General features: G+C 43.6%; 1 protein-coding gene across 1 annotated transcript in view; it reads right to left on the reverse strand.

The window, feature by feature from the left end:
- RBIS (ribosomal biogenesis factor) overlaps nt 1-15940 on the reverse strand; it is a 39561-nt gene extending 23621 nt beyond the window's left edge. The window contains exons 1-4 of the mRNA XM_056522261.1: nt 15878-15940; nt 15320-15368; nt 13892-13957; nt 12809-12885 (exon numbers count right to left, since the gene is read on the reverse strand). The gene's annotated coding sequence lies outside the window, so the exon portion shown is untranslated. The remainder of the gene's footprint in view (nt 1-12808; nt 12886-13891; nt 13958-15319; nt 15369-15877) is intronic.
- Between the last annotated feature and the right edge of the window lie 519 nt (nt 15941-16459).

The raw sequence follows: 16459 nt of genomic DNA on the forward strand, positions 1-16459 counted from the left end.
AGAAAGCGTTTTGTGTGTTTAAAGCCTGTGTACCAGAACTTCTGCTATCTCCCCTGACTACGAACCTTGCCGCCTGCCCCCGACCTTCTGCTACGTCCGACTCTGCTTTTGCCTACTCCCTTGTACCTCGCCTATCTTCAGCAGCCAGAGAGGTGAGCCGTTGCTAGTGGTTACGACCTGGTCACTACCGCCGCAGCAAGACCATCCCGCTTTGCGGCGGGCTCTGGTGAAAACCAGTAGTGTCTTAGAACCGGTCCACTAGCACGGTCCTCGCTATCCCTCTCTGGCACAGAGGATCCACCTCCTGCCAGCCGGCATCGTGACATTCAGTCACTATAAGCTGCCACCATCTCCAGGCTGTGTCATTCAGCCACTATATGGTCTCCTCATGCTGCTGGGACATTACCTAAAATATTTTATGCTAGCACTAGCTACCATAAATCTTCAATTTAAATTTTAAAATTAATCTTGGGGATGGTGAGGCCCTATGGTCTCCTCATGCTGCCAACAACTCCAGGCTGTGTCAGTCAGCCACTATATGCTGCCACCAACTCCAGGCTTTCATTAAGCCACTATATGGTCTCCTCATGCTGCCGCCAACTCCAGGCTGTGTCATTCAGCCGCTACATGGTCTCCTCATGCTGCCGCCACCTCCACGCTGTGTCGTTCAGCCACTATATGTTCTCCTCATGCTGCTGCCAACTCCACGCTGTGTCATTCAGCCACTATATGGTCTCCTTTTGCTGCCGCTATCTCCACCCCATCTTTCAGCCACTATATGGTCTCCTCATACTGATGCCACCTCCAGGCTCTGTCATTGTGCCGCTCTGCTGCAGTGATTCTAATAGCGATGCTGGTAATCTGCATGTTATTCTGAATAACAGTATTATTTCACTAGCACAACACACTCCCTATTGAGCCTCTCTGTAGGCCAGAAATAGCCATTTTTAATGGTGATTCGCCACGAAAAGATTCAGACCGAACCAAATTTTTTTCAGAAAATTGGGCGAATCGGACGAATGGAATTTTTAAAAAATTTGCTCATCTCTAGTCATGAACACAAGGGGTTAATGCCATCTGCCCCTAGGGTAATTCCATTTGTCCTCATCACACCCTCTACCACAAAAGTACAAAAAAAAAACAAGTCCTCATATGGGGAGGAAAAAGCAAAAGTGCAAAAATGAAAGTGCTGCATAAATCAGCAAAACATTTTTAAATTTTATTTTCATATTCTCATTTTGAGGTATTATGTGCAGAATGATGGAAATTTTTATTTTTATTTTACTATAGCACTATAAGGCTGCAACATAACAAAATGTGAAAAAAAGGGAAAGGATGTGAAAACTTTTCGGAAATATTGTACTAGAAGTTTCCATGTACAATATGAGCAATCCTATAAAGCGTCAATAGATGGCAGTGTTGCTTAACTTGTAACCCATTTGCTGCCTGCCAATAATGCTGGTACAGGTAATAGAAAGTGTATTACAATTCAAAATATAATGTAATTCTGCATGTAAACATGACAAATACTCAGGTACTTATCTAGTGGTGAGGAACCATCTGCAGCCAAGCCACATAATTGTGTCCTGGGAAATTGCATTAGGACTAGTAGCATGCCAGGTGATCACAAACAAATGGGCCAAGACCACTAGAGTTTTATTGGGACTTGCTATGCTTTATGCATGTCTTAGGGGTTAAACATGTGGCATTACTGTTTTTCAAAGTTACATTTTAACTTTTATTCATCACATGGCTATTTGCCCCTCTGCAACTTTTCACAGAGACTATCCTTATCCATCATCAGTCCCTGTCACCACTGGAACTCACAATCTAAATTCCTCATAGTGAGGGGGAAAAACTGGACAATACTTCAATGGCCACTGCCAGAATTATAAACTTTATATGTTGTACATCTTGGCAAAATATTTTCCTTTTAAAGGACAACTGCAGCGTTCTAACACTTTTCCCCTATTCCCAGAACTCTCCTGAACGGGGCCTCCGCTTTAGCGCTCATTGAGAGCGCTAATACGCGTAATGTCGACCTAGAGAGGTCAACGGTACACCCCTTCCATGCCCCCTCCCCATACAGTTCTATAGGAGAGGCGGGGAGACACCAATGCTGCCTCCCCGCCTCTCCCATAGAAATACATGGAGAAGGCGTGTCGGCCGCAACGTCATGCTGTGGCCGGCACGCCTCCTGCACTGGAGAGCCACGGAAAAGCCGTGGCCCCGTACAGGAGATGGCGGGGGTCTCAGCATTCGGACCCCTCGCGATCAAACACTTATCCCTTATCCTGCGGATAGGGGATAAGTTGTTTTCACCCGCAGATGGCCTTTAATATAGTTAATTAAAAAATATGTTTCATTCATATTAAAATCATGGCTTATAAAAAAAAAAGGCCACTAGGGGTCCCCATACCATCCAAACATAATCCTTTCCTGCTGCAGCATCATTTTTATCCCAACTGAAGCACAGGCTAGGACAAAGTCCAATAAGTGAGGGCAGGACTAGTACTCCTCTGTGTTTACTCCTGTCCTGTCTATTGTCACGATTCGGCTTCCAGGTAGTGGATCCTCTGTGTCAGCGAGGGATTGGCGTGGACCGTGCTGGTGGACCGGTTCTAAGAGGCTACTGGTGTTCACCAGAGCCCGCCGCAAAGCGGGATGGTCTTGCTGCGGCAGTAGCAACCAGGTCGTATCCACTAGCAACGGCTCTACCTCGCTGACTGCTGAGAAGGCGTGGGACAGAAAGACTAGGCAGAGGCAAGGTCAGACGTAGCAGAAGGTCGGGGGCAGGCGGCAAGGTTCGTAGTCAGGATGGATAGCAGAAGTTCAGGTACACAGGCTTTGGACACACTAAACGCTTTCACTGGCACAAGGCAACAAGATCCGGCAAGGGAGTGCATGGGAGGAGATCAGATATAGCCAGGGAGCAGGTGGAAGCCAATTAAGCTAATTGGGCCAGGCACCAATCATTGGTGCACTGGCCCTTTAAGTCTCAGAGAGCTGGCGCGCGCGCGCCCTAGAGAGCGGAGCCGCGCGCGCCAGCACATGACAGCAGGGGACCGGGACGGGTAAGTGACCTGGGATGCGATTCGCGAGCGGGCGCGTCCCGCTGTGCGAATCGCATCCCCAACGGCCATGACAGTGCAGCGCTCCCGGTCAGCGGGACTGACCGGGGCGCTGCAGGGAGAAAGACGCCGTGAGCGCTCCGGGGAGGAGCGGGGACCCGGAGCGCTAGGCGTAACAGTACCCCCCCCCTTAGGTCTCCCCTTTTTTTTGTCCGGTAACTGCCTCCCCTGGGATGAGGACACCGGGAAAGAATGGAGGGCTTCCTCAACGGGAGGCAGTACAGCAGGAGTTGGAATGGGGAGGGAGGGCAGAGGGTGAAGTTTGGCACGGGGCAGGGAGACACAAGGACGGGGGCCATGAGGGGACACAGAGGCTTGCCTGAAGGGACTGGGAGGGGGGGAGAGGCACTTCCTGTGGCAGGCAGAGTCCCAGTTCTTGATCTCCCCGGTGGTCCAATCAAGGGTGGGGGAATGAAGCCGGAGCCATGGCAGACCGAGGAGGACCTCAGAGGTACAGTTGGGGAGAATGAAGAATTCAATCCTTTCGTGGTGGGGTCCAATAGACATCAGGAGGGGTTCTGTGCGGTAACGCACGGTGCAATCCAGTCTGACTCCATTGACCGCGGAAATGTAGAGCGGCTTGACAAGACGGGTCACAGGGATGCAGAATTTATTAACAAACGACTCCAAAATAAAATTTCCAGAGGCACCGGAGTCCAAGCAGGCCACGGCTGAGAGGGAGGAGTTGGCTGAAGGCGAAATCCGCACGGGCACCGTGAGACGTGGAGGAGCAGACTTGGAACCAAGAGACGCCACACCGACGTGAGCTGGGTGCGTGCGTGGAGGACGGATAGGGCAATCCACCAAGAAATGCTCGGTACTGGCACAGTAAAGACAGAGATTTTCTTCCCTACGGCGATTCCTCTCTTCCTGGGTCAGGCGAGACCTATCCACTTGCATGGCCTCCTCGGCGGGAGGCCCAGGCGTAGATTGCAACGGATACTGTGGGAGAGGTGCCCAGAGATCTAAGTCTTTTTCCTGGCGGAGCTCTTGGTGTCGCTCAGAAAAACGCATGTCAATGCGGGTAGCTAAATGGATGAGTTCTTGCAGGTTGGCAGGAATCTCTCGTGCGGCCAGCACATCCTTGATGCGACTGGATAGGCCTTTTTTAAAGGTCGCGCAGAGAGCCTCGTTATTCCATGATAACTCGGAACAAGAGTACGAAATTGGATGGCGTACTCGCCCACTGAAGAATTACCCTGGACCAGGTTCAACAGGGCAGTCTCGGCAGAAGAAGCTCGGGCTGGCTCCTCGAAGACACTCCGGAGTTCAGCGAAGAAGGCCTGGACTGTGGCTGTGGCAGGATCATTGCGGTCCCAGAGCGGTGTGGCCCAAGACAAGGCCTTTCCTGAAAGAAGGCTTACTACGAACGCCACCTTAGACCGTTCTGAAGGAAACAAGTCCGACAACATCTCCATATGCAGGGAACACTGAGACAAAAATCCACGGCAGAGTTTAGAGTCCCCATCAAATTTGTCCGGCAGGGACAAGCGGAGGCTAGGAGCGGCCACTCGCTGCGGAGGAGGTGCAGGAGCTGGCGGAGGAGATGGTTGCTGCTGTAGCAGAGGCAGAAGTTGCTGTAACGTGGCGGTCAACTGCGACAGCTGCTGTCCTTGTTGGGCAATTTGCTGCGACTGCTGAGCGACCACCGTGGTAAGGTCAGCGAGACTTGGCAGCGGCACCTCAGCGGGATCCATGGCCGGATCTATTGTCACGATTCGGCTTCCAGGTAGTGGATCCTCTGTGTCAGCGAGGGATTGGCGTGGACCGTGCTGGTGGACCGGTTCTAAGAGGCTACTGGTGTTCACCAGAGCCCGCCGCAAAGCGGGATGGTCTTGCTGCGGCAGTAGCAACCAGGTCGTATCCACTAGCAACGGCTCTACCTCGCTGACTGCTGAGAAGGCGTGGGACAGAAGGACTAGGCAGAGGCAAGGTCAGACGTAGCAGAAGGTCGGGGGCAGGCGGCAAGGTTCGTAGTCAGGATGGATAGCAGAAGTTCAGGTACACAGGCTTTGGACACACTAAACGCTTTCACTGGCACAAGGCAACAAGATCCGGCAAGGGAGTGCATGGGAGGAGATCAGATATAGCCAGGGAGCAGGTGGAAGCCAATTAAGCTAATTGGGCCAGGCACCAATCATTGGTGCACTGGCCCTTTAAGTCTCAGAGAGCTGGCGCGCGCGCGCCCTAGAGAGCGGAGCCGCGCGCGCCAGCACATGACAGCAGGGGACCGGGACGGGTAAGTGACCTGGGATGCGATTCGCGAGCGGGCGCGTCCCGCTGTGCGAATCGCATCCCCAACGGCCATGACAGTGCAGCGCTCCCGGTCAGCGGGACTGACCGGGGCGCTGCAGGGAGAAAGACGCCGTGAGCGCTCCGGGGAGGAGCGGGGACCCGGAGCGCTAGGCGTAACATCTATCAGACTCCTGTCTCAAAACAGAGAGGAGGGGCTTGCAGAGCAGTCTGTAGCGATTGGATGAAGAGACCCAGCAAGGCATAGCAGACTCAGGGAGGAAGTGAATGCATGGTGAGTGAGGGCGGGCTCAGTGCTTGCCTGGGACACACCTCTTCCTGAGCAGTGGATGTCAGAATGAGTCAGCAGCAGAACACAGAGAGCATCGGCATGACCTAGTGAGTAACAAATATAAGCATTATTTTTCTGTGATATGACAGGTACACTTTAAGCAAACCAGAAGAGGCAGTACCAGCTCCATGCAGATGTTGTCTAGGGTCATATTTGAACCAGGACCCAATCACTTCTGAGTAGTGTTGAGCGGCATAGGCCATATTCGAATTTGCGAATATTCGCGAATATATGAATGAATATTCGTCATATTCGCGAATATTCGCATATTCGTAACATTCTTGTTTTATTTTCGCATATGCGAATATTCGCGTGTGCGAAAATTTACATATGCGAAAATTCGCATATACAAAAATTTGCACAAGTGGAAATTCGCATATGCGGAAATTAGGATATGCAAATTTTCGCATATGCGAAAATTCGCACGCCGGTCTCACACAGTAGTATTAGAGCCTTCTTACACCACATAAGCTGGAAGCAGAGAGGGATGATCACTGTGTACTGTGAAAAAAATAAAAATAAAAAAAATAAAAAAACCGAATATTCGTAATTACGAATATATAGCGCTATATTCGCGAATATTCGCGAATTCGCGAATATGCGATATGCGCGAATAAAATTCGAATTGCGAATATTCGCAAGCAACACTACTTCTGAGCAACACAGACCTCTGAGCCACAGTGCTGCCCCCTACTGGTTCTGTATTTAACAAATACAGTATGATAAATACTGATAAATGGTGCAATTTTGAATGAGGCTTAATTGTGATTAATAGTTTAACATCATTATATGCATCTACATAATACATGTGTAAGCTTATATGCAGGAACTATGTTCGTTTCATGTGTTACTGACTTTTGGAAACCTGACAATAAGCAGGTAACAGTCTGTAATCCTTTGTAACCATTTTGAGCTGCTTAATGTAGCATAGGGTCACTATAGACCAGTGGTCTTCAACCTGCGGACCTCCAGATGTTGCAAAACTACAACTCCCAGCATGCCCGGACAGCCAACGGCCAATGGCTGTCCGGGCATGCTGGGAGTTGTAGTTTTGCAACATCTGGAGGTCCGCAGGTTGAAAACCACTGCTATAGACTGTGACTGATCAAATGTGCAGAATATGGTGTATTGACACATGCTACATCAAAGAGTTCATTGGCTTAAAAAGTAGATTAAAGGGGTAGTCCAGTGGTGAAAAACGTATCCCCTATCCTAAGGATAGGGGATAAGTTTGAGATCGCGGGGGGTCCGACCGCTGGGGCCCCCTGCGATCTCCTGTACGGGGGCCCCGGCTCTCCGGCCAGATAGCGGGTGTCGACCTCCGCACGAAGCGGTGGCCGACACGCCCCCTCAATACATCTCAATGGCAGAGCCTCCGTACAGGAGATCGCAGGGGGCCCCAGCGGTCAGACCCCCCGCGATCTCAAACTTATCCCCTATCCTTAGGATAGGGGATAAGTTGTTCACCACTGGGTCACCACTGGACTACTCCTTTTAAGTACAGTAAGAACCTCAAGTCTTCAAGTCATATCTAATCTGTAATCCTATTAGATTATGATGTGATGTTTTGGCAAATCCCTTTTTTTTTTTAAAGATAAAAATCCATTAATTAAAGCAAATGTGTAATTAGAAAATTACCTGTTGTTTAAATCAGGTTTTGATGTTTAATATATTTTCACATTTCCATGTCACTACCTGAAATCCTGGGATCTTGCAGTTTTCATACTGGACACTAAACTTAATGATAGGCTGACGTTACGGTTCTGTAGAGATCACTTTTTCAGTATTCTCCTCATCATCACATCAGATTATGTATTTTTTTGGAATGTGATGTAACCAAAAAGCAGCTATTTTAAACATCTTTTTTTTACGTTTATGCCGTTTAACGATGGGATCATTAACATTATATTTTAATAATTTAGACATTTAGGCACACGCAGATACCAAATATATTTATTAATTATTTTTCTTAACACTTTTGGGGTAAAATAGGAAAAAGGGCGATTAAAATTTTATTAGGAAAGGGGCATATTCACTTTTATTTTTTTTAAACCTTTTTTTGTTGCTATTATTTTGAACTTCTTATCTCCCCATAGGGGACTATTTATAACAATCATTAGATTGCTAACACTGTTCAGTGCTATGCATACGCATGGCACTGATCATTATTATCAGTGATCTACTTCTTTGGTCTGCTAGGACCAGAGAAGAAGACCCTGTGATGATGGCCAGAGGCAGGGGAGGGAACCTCCATCCGCCATCTTGGCTGATCTGATCTGATGCTGCAGGTGATCAGACCAACCATTGGTATTGCAGCAGATGCCGTGATCATGTATAAATGCTTGCTTAATGTATGGGACGTAAATAAATATTAAAAATTAGTATATGGTCTACATTGTTCCATTATTTACCTACTATATTTAGCTCACTTAACTTCTTGTATTATGAGTAACCTCAAAACAAATAGGTAATCCATGTAAGCAGACACCTCTGAAATGACGCACTAAAAGGAATTGGCAGCCCAGAGTATAGAGTTAGTATAATGTGCAACAATAACTTATGCTCTACACTTCCTCTTGTAAATGTTATTGTTCTGACACATATGCTTACCGTATTACACGTGTTTTATTAATAGCATTAGTTGCTTAATGATCTGTTCAACCTATAAATCTCAGCTTGTCATTAGTACTGTAAATGACAAATGATTAAAGTGTACATGTCACAAAATTTGACATTTGCTTGAAACATGCCAAAAGTTTTGAGTGTTCAGATCCTTGCTGATCACTAGAACAAATGGGTAAACAAATACACACGCCTGAGAGAGATTCCGTAGTGTGAATGAGCCTTTACTGTTCACTGTGTCAGAGATAGATACAATCCCATAAACTTACATTATAAGTTTGTCTCAGTCACGTGGCACAGAGCCGGGAGAGAAAGTGCTTTACCTACTGTTCTCCCGTCTTGTTCTATTTATCAGTCGAGCGCCTGCATTGCTAATATGTTAGCTGCCGGCTTTTCGCAATGAAGGTGATACCAGGCATGGAGGAAGGGATGCTGGGTATGCCGGGTCCGACCTTCACTGTTCAAATCTGGCAGGCAGTCGTGAAACCTGATTAAATTAAACTTCCTTTTAATCCGGTTCACCTGCAATATAACTTCATATATTGGGTTTAGTGTGGGTGAACCGGCTATCGGTTTCCCTTAAATGTATTCACAGATGCGAGTGTTACCGTTTACGGTAAAAAAGTGACATAGCAGTAGTAAATAACTGCTGTCACCACCTGGGTAAACTGTAAGCGGCTGACAAGTCTACACAAGTCATTGAAATGTTGTTCAAGCTGAATTCCACCAATTCTTGTTGTTGAACATGACGCCGAGCAGGGCCCCCATTAGGGGGGTACAGCCAGTAAGGTTCAGTGACCACCATCACACGCAGTACCCTGCCTGTTACTCCGCTAATGGGGCTGAACAGATAGCTACCTTCGCCGTGGCTGCTAACACTTTAAGAAAGCTGTGGTCAGCGGGAGGTAGTGTAGTAGTGTGTTGCGTGACCTGCACGCTGGGATGTCTGCTACAAGGATTATCATCAGGCCACATTGCACAGAGCAGCAGAAGCTTGGGGCCTCCTTCTGTCACCTTTGGACCCCTGGAGTTGGGTTTGAGTACCAAGGAAGAACAGTAAATTAACCTGCTCTCCACTGCTCCTATGGTCCAGGGTCGGGACCTACAGCTAAATGCCATAGCAGTAGGTCCAGACCCCGAATAAAAGGGGCAGTGAAGAACAATGTCTGAGCTAGGGAAAGTAGGGGCCAAGCTTTCATAGATCATATATATAGTTGTAGAGCCCCATCTGTGCCATGTTGCCCCCTATATAGTTGCAAGGCCCCTTCAGTGCCATATTGACCCCTATGTAGTTGTAGGGCCCCCCTCCATGCCATCTTGCCCTCCATGTTGTATACAGTTGTCGGTCCATTCTGTGCACCCCGTAATCAGCAAAAAATTGTCTACAGGAGTTTGAGAATAAATATAACTCCTAATACACATAAGGAGGACCCCGAATTTATTCGAGGGTGGCAACAGTTACTAACTGAAAACTCATTTTGAATGCTAGACTACCTTCTAGCTTACGAAAAAAAGGCTTTCAACTAAATAAGTAAACAACTAGAAGGACAACTTGAAGAAATCCAAACATTCAGATCCCAAGCAGATTTTAGTAGTTTGGAACAAAAATTACAAAAACACATAGAAAGTTTTCAATCTGATATAAAGGAGCGAAAACATCGCAAATATATCAGAGATAAGAGGGACTTTGAGACAGGCCTGATATATATCAAGCGAGGCTTGGACAACCGATATAACCGTTATAATCAATATACTGATATATTAGAAGAGAGTAACTTGGCAGTCATAAAAAGAGAAGAAAAAGAAAAAAGAGGAGAAGTTACATCAATTGTAATAATGGACAGAATAAATGAAGAAAGAAGATTAACACAAAAGGACATTGTTTCTACTAATAAAAATACACCAGCAGTAGTAAATCTGTCCAGTCTGGTACTTAAAGAGGATACTATAAAACTCCTCTCAAGAGGACTAAATTATTGTCTAGTTGAAGACTTTAATATGGAAGATTTTGAAATAGATCTTTACAGAGCCATAAGAAAATTTAATTTAAAAAGGTTCTTTGCCAATAAAACAAGTGCAGAGAAGGAAGGTAGTCAAAAATAAGGAGAGATCCCAGTAACAGTAGGACCTCTAGGTTTCAATATTCTTAGAGATTCAGTGGGTAGCGAAATGGAGTGTCTGTTTGCATTAACAGAGTTGCTAGGGGAGAATACCGGGGAACCCGATGAAACACCCATAGAAGTCGAAGTACAAAATTTTAGAGGAGGGAATAGCTCCACGTTTTCTCCTCCCATACAACCGGGAGGAAACCTGGAGCTATTCCAACAAAAAGTACTCGACGATTTAAAAGCACAGATATATCCAAAAGATACAGCAAACTTAACAGTAGCAGAACAAAAAGCATTAACATGGTTAAAAAAACAAAAGGATAAAATAACGATAAAAAGAGCAGATAAGGGTGGAAATACCGTAATCATGAACACAATAGATTACTTAAAGGAAGCACATCGCCAACTAGATGACATAAGGACATATGAGAAATTAAAAGCTAATCCGATGAAAAAACTTAAATCACAGCTACAAACTTTACTCAGAAAACAGGTAGAGAGAGGAATTCTGTCAGATAAAATGGCAGAGAAGCTATTTCCACTAAACCCCAAAAATGCTACATGGTACATTGTACCGAAAATACACAAGACTATGGTCTCCCCTCCAGGGAGACCTATAGTCTCTGGGGTAGGTTCACTGACAGAATCCCTCTCTTCATATACCGACTGGTTGTTACGGCCATTGCTGGCTGATGTGCCATCCCTAGTAAAAGACACGGATGATTTCCTTGGTGCACTCGACGACATCTCCAGTGTGGAAGGTTATCTCCTAGCGTCAATCGACGAGGAAAGTTTGTATACTCGAATACCACAGAGAAATCCTAATACGGACAGGAAAATCTGAAGATTTTGTAAACTTTGTCTGCGAATCAATAGAGTTTATTTTGAAAAATAACATCTTCCAATTTGGGGAACAGTGGTACGCCCAAAGGGGTGGGACCGCAATGGGGACCCCGGTCTCATGTACACTAGCTAACCTGTATCTTGCGATTTTTGAGGAATATGTCTTCACGGGTGATAATCCCTTCCTAGAGCATATTGGACACTATTCACGTTTTGTAGACGACGTGTTCATGCTCTGGAAGGGTTCTCCTAAGGACTTTGAGAGATTCGTTGATTACCTCAACAATAACCAAATGAATATGGCTTTCACCTCAAAACATAGCAATACAGAACTAGAATTCTTGGACGTTCTTATAAAAAAACTAACTAACACACTCACTACAATAGGTTACAGAAAAGAAACCGCAAGCAATACCTTACTACATTACAAAAGCTACCATCCTTCCCACACGAAAGAAGCAATACCATACGGACAATTACTCAGATTGAGACGAATAAATAGTACAGAAGAGTCATTTAACACGCAGGCTGATGAACTGATACAACGGTTAAAAGATAGGGGGTATCCACCTCAAATACAAAAAAATACACTAGAAAGAGTAAAAAAAATTGACAGAAGTACACTATTAAAAAATAGGAGACACAGAAAACACACTAGAATAAATGATGAGGATATAAAGAAAGAGAGGTTTACATTTACATTTAAATATAGCCCTATGCATGAATTAATAAAAAGATCTATATACACAAATTGGCATTTAATAGAAAGAGATCAGATTCTTGGTAAGATAAAAATAGAAAAACCTATGATAGCGTTCAAGCGAACGAAAAATTTAAAAGATGAACTAGTAAAAAGTAAAATAATGGAAAAAAGAACAACAGAAGAAAACTGGCTAAATAAATCAATAATCAGAGGAAACAAAAAATGTGGAAACTGTAACTGGTGCGACCACTTCATAACTGGCAACAGTATAAACATAGGGGGTATTACTAGAGAAATAACAGATTTCATGTGTTGTAGATCCAAAAATGTGATATATGCAATCATATGTGAATGCATGAGATTTTACATAGGCAGTACAATCAGACCCATGAATATCAGATTCAGAGAACACATGCACTCTATAGTAACAAAAAAAGGATCACCACGACTTATAGAACACGTGATCTCTGAACATGCAGGAAACATCAAAAATATTAAATTCTTAGGCATAGAAAAAGTCAAAATAAAACCAGATCAAGACAATGTGAAAAAATTAAGAGAAATAGAAGCCCGTTGGATATTGAGAACGGGAGCTCAAGACATGAGAGGGTTAAATGATAGAATAGATATGGGAGTCTTCCTCTAAACATCGGTTTAGCTACAAATAGTTCTGTTTTTAATAGCCTTGTTTTAAACAGTTTTTTACCACAGCAGATATGCTATTTTCACGTATAGATAATAATGAAATGTTTAATAAGTAATTTTTCTACAAATTTAATATTGGTAAATCTATTTGTAAGATTGAAACTTCGCTCACCTTGGCACGACGTCACAAATGAAGGAGGAGATATATAGTCACGTGCACAGGTGAATGGAGACGATCTGTTGAAGTTCCTGAACGGAAAGAAACAGCTGTCATCGGTTAACGCACTAGTGTTCGGCATCCCGGTGTGGCGTGGAGCCGCTTTACCTGCATGTCCCAGTAATAAACACTAAGTTACTACAACGTGGTGAGTTGCCTGTACTTTCTTCTCTAATATATGGATTTGAATTCACCTTGTTACTACTATAGTACATGAGCACCACCACACGAAGATACGCTGCTAGCTAGAGTGTGAACATAGACCATTCAAGGGAGAGTATAGAGGGAGAGCAGTGCCAGCACTTCACTTTTTGTTTTGAAGCCTTGTGACTGATATATTAGAGTCTGAAGTCTCAGGATCGGACATTCAGTCAGGAACTAGAGGTGCAAATTCAAATATGGGTAGATATAAAACCAAAAATAAACATAGACCAAATTATAGAAGGCCCAATAATAAAAGTAACCCTAATAGACGAGTAGGCCCAGTGGGCAATCAGCCTAACCAACAAAGGAGTGGATATAACCAACAAGCACAGCCAAACTATACTATCCAACAACAAACATAGCTTCACAGTCCCATACTCGCTACTGCAAGAGTGGAGGGGATCAATATACCCACCTCTATCTCATTACCTTATTCCTCTGCTTCACAACAAGTCCCTTTGACTCAACAACAAACTACGGTGGCTACACCATCAGGCGCACCAACAGGAATTCCCAATTTACAGTCTCCTTTTTCAGGTGTTGAACTCAGGGACAGGGAGAAATGGGGTTATCTTCAAAACCCATTATATCCAAGACAAATGTAGAGGTAAAGAATGAGATGCAAATATTCAATGACACTCCAATGACATTAACATCTGACCAACTATCAGTATTGAGTAAAGGACTATCATTTACACCTACCCCTAAATATGATGCATTTATATGGGTAAAAGATATCAATCAATTTGTGAGGAAGCTTGCCCTGCATAAAATACATAAGAGCAGGACCCATAATGTAGGGGAATCCGACAGACGAGCCGAACAAGCACTTACAGACTTAGTCGATTTGTTGGAGGAAAATGAAACAGGCTGTACTTCCTCCTTTCTTCACCCTCAAACCTATATGTAAAACAATACCATCATTCAGTCAGTTTAATAGCATTGACACATTTGTGAAAGTGGTGAGTAAAGAACTAGAACATCTCCAACCAAAAAAGTGTAACAATAATGTCACTGAAAGAGAGCTGTAAGCTATAAAAATATGGTTATGAGATTATTGAGGGATCGAGGCACGTATACTTGTTTGGACCACAATCTAACTACTACATATGTTGTTGAATTAAAGCACATTTTATTGGAAGCCAAAGCTGAAGGTCAGATTACGGAAGATGAATTTAAAGTAATTTATGATGAAAAACCAACATTGGCAACGTTTTTCGCGCTGCCAAAAATTCATAAATTGAAAAATCCTATCCCAGGCCGCCCCATAGTTCCAGGGAATGCCAATTTAACTGAAGGAATCAGCTTGTACGTTGATCCAATTCTGGCCCCTTTTGTGACCACACTACCTTCCTACACAAAAGACACTTGACGTTGTCTCCAGACTCGAAGAGATCTCATATCCCCCAGGCACATACATTGTGAGGCTCAATGTAGAGGCACTCTACACCAACATACAGCACTATTTGGGGATCAAGGCAGTAGAGCACTATTTATACACGAGGGGAACACAATTCATCAGTTACAATGAATTTTTAACTACACTTTTACTCTTTCTTTTGACACACAATTATTTTGTTTTTGATGGGCATTCTATTTACAAAAGACAGAGACTGCAATGGGCATTTAATTTTGCTAATTTATTTTTAGGGTGGTAGGAAGACGCTTTTGTTTTTTCAGATGCATATGGTGGGTACACAAAACACATTTTATTTTGGGGTTGTTTTATTGATGATGTCATTTTATTTTGGGATGGCACTATCACCCTACTTCACAATTTTGTTCAAGCACTTATTACTAATTCAACGGACATGCACTTCATGTCAGAAATTAAAGCACAATCACTCTGCTCTCTTGAGCTGGGGGGCAGCATCCAAACAAAGATATACAGGAAGTCAACATCTACAAATAGTTTCCTCGAATACAAAAGTCACCATCCAAAACCACTCAAAAATGGTATTCCAGTGGGGCAATATTTGAAAGCGGGTTAAAATTGCTCTAGCGAAGAAGCATTTGCTGAGCAAAGTAAGCTACTCTTTCAACGCTTCATTGCTAGGGGCTATCCAAAAAAAGTTCTGCATAGAGCATATGCTAAAGCTAGAGCTACTCCAAGGTCAGAACTTAAATAAAATACCAATAGATCAACCCAAATTTGTCAGGTGCATTGGCACCTTCAACGAAAATAACAGACAAGTTCATTAGCATTTTGAAGAAGTATTGGCCAATACTGCTTGCAGATGGAGAGCTGAAATAAGTACTTACCCCCAGCCCAAGCGTGACCTATTGTTGAGGACGAAACATCAGAGATAGACTAAGGAAATATGAAATAAGAAATTTTATAAATTGCCAGACGGCAGGAGTCATCTATATTGCGGAATGTATTTGCCCTAATTAAGGAGAAAGGTGACCAAACAATTTAGTACAATTTGGACAGGGGTGGACACCCCTTTAGCGAGGCATATTCGGGAGATACACAGAGAAACTACGTGTTTGAAGTTTTGGGGTTTTATAAAACCCTGACTTGGTCCAAGAGGAGGAAACCTCGATAAAAAAAAAACGCTGAAAGAAGAAGCAATAGGGATACACAGGCTGAAAACCCTCAGTCCGAATATATAAATATGATTTAAAGTAAATATCTACACCAAAATAGCCGTGATTTGATTGGTATAAATAAGAAGCAAGAGATGAATGACGAATATATGATACATGATATATTGGAATTATATCAAAATCAGTCCTAATTAATCCCCCTTCCGAAAATATTTTCTTAATCCAATCATTGGTAATGATTGATGTCATATATAACAATTTGATACTTACCAGAAATTGATGAGGAATATGGGGATGGAGGTCCCATTTCCCGGGAAGAGAGTGCCTATACCTAGGGAAAGAAAAATAAATAAATGAAAATAGAGGAGGTATAGAAAAAGTAATATACTGTACATGAAAGAATAGTAGAATAAAAAGAAAAAGAAACAACTAAAAACAAGATTATGATATACAAAGATGAAGAACTTCTGATTAAAATATGGAAACAATAATTCCATTATATATATATATATATATATATATATATATATATACGTACACAAAGAGATATAGAGAAAAGGGCACATTGCCGTTAATAAGACATATCCATTGAATATAGGTGTAGAACCCAGTGTATGATGCATATTGTATGCAGATATGGTAAAAGCAGAGGCCACCTATAACGACATATATCAGTTCATTCACAGATATATATGTATATAAAGAAAAATGCAAATGCCATCAATAGTAATGGTTCTAGAAGGAGCCAACAACAAAAGACCTATCAATTACATATATCAAGCCATCCAAGTCCGTGCGCAGCTCCTACTGCGCATGTAGAGAGGATTGCACGGAGACACAGATTGGGAGAAC

The sequence above is a fragment of the Hyla sarda genome, chromosome 5 (assembly GCF_029499605.1).
Source record: "Hyla sarda isolate aHylSar1 chromosome 5, aHylSar1.hap1, whole genome shotgun sequence".
NCBI lineage: Eukaryota > Metazoa > Chordata > Amphibia > Anura > Hylidae > Hyla > Hyla sarda.